Source organism: Primulina huaijiensis, chromosome 3 (genome assembly GCF_012295235.1).
Source record: "Primulina huaijiensis isolate GDHJ02 chromosome 3, ASM1229523v2, whole genome shotgun sequence".
NCBI lineage: Eukaryota > Viridiplantae > Streptophyta > Magnoliopsida > Lamiales > Gesneriaceae > Primulina > Primulina huaijiensis.
In genome coordinates this window covers 23,292,557-23,298,556 of record NC_133308.1, presented here as the reverse complement: position 1 = coordinate 23,298,556, position 6,000 = coordinate 23,292,557, and positions in this window count along the sequence as shown.

The following is a 6,000-nucleotide window of genomic DNA, read 5'->3' as shown; positions in this document are numbered from 1 at the left end:
ATCCAAGCCCGAGTGGCCAATTATGACATTCTGAGAGTCTTTGTTGACTCGGGAAGCTCTGTGAATGTAATTTTCAAAGATGCTTTTGTGCAGATGGATTTGCAGGGCTACCATTTGGAAACCGTGGAAACTGCCCTCTTTGGTTTTGCGGGCCATGTGGTCTACCCGGAAGGGGAAATTGTCCTTCCATTAACCCTGGGTTCCCAGGATCTCAAGAAGACGGTGATGACTACTTTTACTGTGGTAGACTCCCCTTCATCATATAATATAATTTTGGGGAGGCCCGCTATGAATGAATTAAAAGCCGTAGCATCCACCTATCACCAAAAGATTAAGTTCCCGGTTGGTAGTAGAGTGGGTGAAGTCCGGGGAGACCAACCTTCCTCCCAGAAATGTTATGTAGAAGCTGTCCGGGTAGATCAGAGCAAAGCAAAGAAGGCTGGGCAGAAGGCCCGAACTGATGAAGTATGTGGAGGAGCAGTTGAGAAGGGAGAAGTGCATTTTGTGACAGAAGAGGAGCAGGAAGTTGTGGAGATTGGGCCAGGACAGCAGATCCGGGTGGCCCGAGATCTTAACATATCCACCCGAGTCAGTCTACTTAACTGTTTAAAAGATAATATTCACGTTTTTGCATGGTCCCAGCAGGAATTGACGGGAATCTCTCCCTTGATATCTGAGCACCAACTAAATATCCTCCCGGGATCTCACCCGATAAAGCAGAAAAAGAGACACTTTGGCCCCGAAAAGGACAAAGTTATTGATGAACAGGTAAAAGAGCATTTGAAAGCCGGTCACATTCGGGAAATTCAATTCCCCACTTGGCTCTCGAATGTGGTATTAGTGCCTAAATCAGCAGGGAAGTGGCGCATGTGTGTGGATTTTCGCGATCTCAATAAGGCGTGTCCCAAGGATCATTATCCTCTGCGCCGTATTGATCAATTGGTGGATTCCACATCGGACTTCGAATTACTGAGTTTCATGGCCGCATACCAGGGGTACCATCAAATCCCCCTGGCCAAGAGTGATCAAGATAAATCTAGCTTCATCACCTCGGGAGGTACATTTTGTTATATTGTAATGCCTTTCGGGTTAAAGAATGCAGGAGCTACGTACCAGCGTTTGATGAACAAAGTTTTCGAGAAGCAACTGGGGCGAAACATGGAAGTCTATGTAGATGATATCCTGGGGAAGACCCGGGAGGTGGCCAGCTTTATTGAGGATCTAGAAGAAACCTTTGCCACTCTCGTACATTACGGAATCAAGCTTAACCCGGCCAAGTGCATTTTTGGCGTAAAGAGTGGAAAATTCTTGGGATTCATAGTGACAGATCGGGGAATTGAGGTAAATCAGGAGAAAGTCAAATCCGTGCTGTGCATGCCATCTCCTCGATCTGTCAAAGACGTACAAAAGCTGACCGGGAGGATTGCTTCCCTCTCTCGATTTATTTCCCGATCAGCACACAGGAGTTATCCTTTCTTTCAGGTATTGAGGAAGGCACGACAATTCGGATGGGATGATAAATGTGAACAGGCCTTCCAGGACTTGAAGATCCATCTTGCAGAGCTCCCTGTGTTAGTAAAACCAGAGCCCGGGGAAAAATTATTTGTTTATCTATCCACCACAGAGTATGCTGTCAGCTCAGTACTAATAAAAGAAGAAGGCTCCGATCAAAGGCCTGTTTATTATGTCAGCCATGCTCTGAGAGGACCCGAACTCCGGTACAGTGAAGTGGAAAAGATTGCTCTGGCCTTGATCATGACTGCCCGGAAGCTAAGGCCTTACTTCCTGTCACATCAAATAATTGTCTTGACTAATAGTCCTATAGGCAGAATCATGACTCATTCGGAAGTATCAGGGCGAATGATCAAATGGGCAGTGGAGTTAGGAGAATATGATATCGAATACAAACCCCGGGTGGCCATTAAAGCGCAAGCCCTATCAGACTTTTTGTCTGAGATGGTACAACCTGCTGAAGATGAAGTATGGAGGGTGTTTGTGGATGGGGCGTCTAGCCTTGCAGGGTGCGGAATAGGTGTGGTAGTAATATCTCCTCCAGGAGAGAAGATTAAGTTGGCTTTAAGGATTGATTCCCGGGTTACTAATAATGAAGCCGAGTATGAAGCTGTCCTTGCAGGAATCCGAGCTGCTAAAGAGATTGGAGCTTCCCGTATTATTGTATATTCTGATTCACAATTAATCACTCAGCAGATAAAGGGTGCTTATGAAGCTAAAGATGATAGGATGCTCAAATATTTACAGCTCATAAAAACCCAGGCAGCCATCTTTGTGGATTGGAGTATCGAACAAATACCCCGGGAGGAAAATGGAGAGGCAGACGCTCTAGCAAAAATGGCTGCCTCATTATCAGAAGTCAACACCCGGGAAATTTTGCATGTTTCCCGTTTGGTCCTGTCCACCGAGGAAGAAATACTACCAATACCCGAGGACTCCTGGATGACGCCATTGATTAAATTCATTACAACAAATGAATTACCTGAAGACAGGACTCGGGCTCAAAGAATCAAGAGACAAGCTCCCAGGTTCGTTCTTTTAAATAAAATCTTATACAGAAAATCATTCCAGGGACCTCTGCTAAAATGCTTGTCTGAAGGAGAAGTGGATTATGTCCTCCGAGAAATACATGAGGGATGTTGTGCTGAGCATCTCGGAGGGATGGCTTTGGCCCGGAAGACAATGCTTGCCGGATTCTGGTGGCCAACTCTTAGCCAGAATTCTGCTCAAGTGGTCCAGGCTTGTAAGAGATGTCAACATCACTCAAACTTCCAGCACAGTCCGGCCACTCCCATGAAGCCTATCTGGGCATCTTGCCCCTTTGATCAATGGGGCCTGGATATTGTTGGTCCTTTCCCAACTGCCAGGGCTCAAAAGAAGTTCTTACTGGTGGCTGTGGATTACTTTTCCAAATGGGTGGAAGCCGAGCCATTGGCTAGAATTACTGAGCAGGAAGTATTGAAATTTTTGTGGAAGAACATTGTGTGCCGGTTCGGATTGCCCAGAAGACTAATCTCAGATAACGGGAGACAATTTCAGGGCAAAGGAATTACATCTTGGTGTCATGAAATGAAAATCACTCAGTCTTTTACTTCTGTTGCCTACCCTCAAGCTAATGGTCAAACAGAAGTTATTAACAGAATTATTATACAAGCATTGAAGACCAGGCTACAAGGCAAGGGAAAAGATTGGGTGGAAGAATTACCCAGTGTTCTCTGGGCGTACAGAACTACTCCCCGAGCACCTACTCAAGAAACTCCTTTCAACCTGGTATATGGTTCTGAAGCAGTCCTTCCTGTCGAAATTGGGCAAACTTCTCCCCGGGTAGAATCTTATCCAGGCGGCAATGATCAAAGTCGGGCCATGGAATTGGATTTGGTAGAAGAAAGAAGAGACCGAGCAATAATTCGAATGGAAGCATACCGAGGTCGAATCATGAAATCGTACAATAAAAAGGTCCGAGTTCGAGATTTTCAAATAGGGGATTTAGTCATGAAAAAAGTTAATCCTGCCGGGGATGTTGGGAAACTAGAAGCTCGGTGGGAAGGACCTTATAAAATTACCCGGAGGGTTAGCTCAGGATCTTTTTATTTAGAAGACACGCAGGGACGCTCTCTCAAAAGGCCTTGGAATGTATTTAATTTAAAGCAGTACTATTCCTAACAGATGTAATTGATTGGTTGAAGATATAGTGAAAGATCTGTTTTTCTCAAAGAGAAGTATTATATTATTTGTTGTATCTTAGACTCGGGAAGAACTAACTTAAAAGCCCAGGGCACTACACCCTGGCTCGGGGAACCACACCTCGACCATTCCCAAGTCCCGGGACATGATCCCCGGCCCAAGGCTCCGCACCTTGGTTCTTAAAAGCCCAGGGCACTACACCCTGGCTCGGGGAACCACACCTCGACGATTCACAAGTCCCGGGACATGATCCCCGGCCCAAGGCTCCGCACCTTGGTTCTTAAAAGCCCAGGGCACTACACCCTGGCTCGGGGAACCACACCTCGACCATTCACAAGTCCCGAGACGTGTTCCTTGGCCACACGCCTTGATTATTCTTAACTCGGTAGGATCCAGGCTAGGGACATTCATGCGTTACAAAGATATGTTCTTTTCTTATCATAATTGTTTACTAAAAGGTCCGGTTAGTTCTCAACACTTGAAATATTTTCTTGATGTTTGCTTAAAAAACAATGGTGTTACTTGGCTATCAAGGGATTAATCGAGACACTATTAAAGGAAAGAATCTGTTCAATAAAAATCCGAGAACAGGAATTACATAAATAAAGAAAAAAGAGAATACAACCCTAGTCTATATCAATATGATCGGATCCTGGCTCATCTTCCTGGCTTTCCTCCTTCTCCTCCTCTCCACCCTTGGGAAGGGATGCAATGGCCAGCCCAAAATCAGGAAAATTTTCTTTATCCGGGGGTAAGAGTCCAGCTCCCTCAAATTGTTCCCGGCACTTGTCAAAACCGGTCTTGAAAAGAGGGTAAGCCTTATCTACCACGGCCGTATTGAACTCAGGAGATTGAAGGAAGGAAGCTTGCCATTTATCCTTATTATGCTCCGCCAGAGACAAAGCATTCTCGGCCCTCTCTACTCGGGATTGTTGAACTTCTATCTGCTCAGATAGATAATGGTTTCTCGACTCCGAGACAGCCAAGGCACCTCGCAGATTCTCCTCCCGAATGGTAGCTGCATCGAGGTCCTCCCGAGACTTGTCCAATGCCGTGTGAACCGACTCCAAGGAAGCTTTCAGGATGGCGATCTCCTCTTCATGAAGGCTTTTAGCCCGAGCAGGCTCTCCGTGCAGTTGATCTTGGATTTCTTGAGCAGCCCGGGTTTGATGACCTTTCTTGGTAGCCACCGCCGCTACTTCCTCAAAGGCCGAGATCATCATTTGGGCAGCCTGTACAAAGCAAGTTAGTAAAAGAAAGGATAAATGAAGGAAAGAAGAATAAAGAAAAGACTTACAGATAGGAATCGGTTAGATCCCGCAAGGAACCGAGCACCAGGCCCAAAATTCTTCAAAAAGGCATCTTCCTCAGGAGTGAGCATAAGCTTTAAGCGCCGAATACCAGTTGAAGAAGCTCCCTCCAGGAAGATGTTGGGCCAGGTGGGTTGATCGGTCAGAAGAGGCTCTTGGGGAGGCTCTTCTGTAGGCTGACGCTGGGGAGGAGTGGTTGACGAGCTCTGCCCTCCTTCCCCGTTAGATTCACCCAGAATTCGCTCCGGGCTTGTGACAGCCTTTCGTTTCCTCCGGGTGAGGGGAACGTGGTCTTCAGAGTCTTCCCGGGATAAATCTCGGGTCACCTCTTCTTGCTGGGCTTCCACCCGGGTCAACTCAGCTCGCCGCGCTGCTTCCGCCTCAACCTGTTTCTTCTCACGGGCAGCCTTCCGGGCTGCCAATTTCTTCTCCTTGGCAACCTTTTCCTCTTCCCATTTCTGGAGAAAAGCCTCTTGCATTTTGGAGGAATCTGTGCAATAAGAGGGAGGATTAGTAGAGATTATAAAAGATGGATGAATAACAAACTAAGAAGACAGGAATTAGAAAGTTACCGGGTTGAGGGTCCGAGCCAGCCACCTCGTCAATCGCCCGATCTATTGGGTCTTCAGCCCGGACGCTCAACCCATAAGTGATCAAGTGCTCCTGGGAAATAAGGGAGGAGGAAGAGAATTTTTGACCCTCCACCAAGTCTTGGCTTCGGGTGTAAAATTCCTCGAATTTGTAAGCTCGAGGAAGGGCAGGCTGGGGAGGAAGAGAGGGAAGAAACCCTGTTAGACAGGAGAGAGAGGATGGGAGTTGTATAAAAAAATATCTTCCTTTCCATCCTTTCTGGGAAGAAGGAATGTCATCAAGGAACCGGGCGTTGAACCGGGCAGAAAGGGAAAAGGCATTGTCACCTAGCCTACAGGTAAAGTAGTAATGAAGAATAAGGGGGTTAATAATAAGGTTGTGCATACGAAAAAGGACAAAGGCC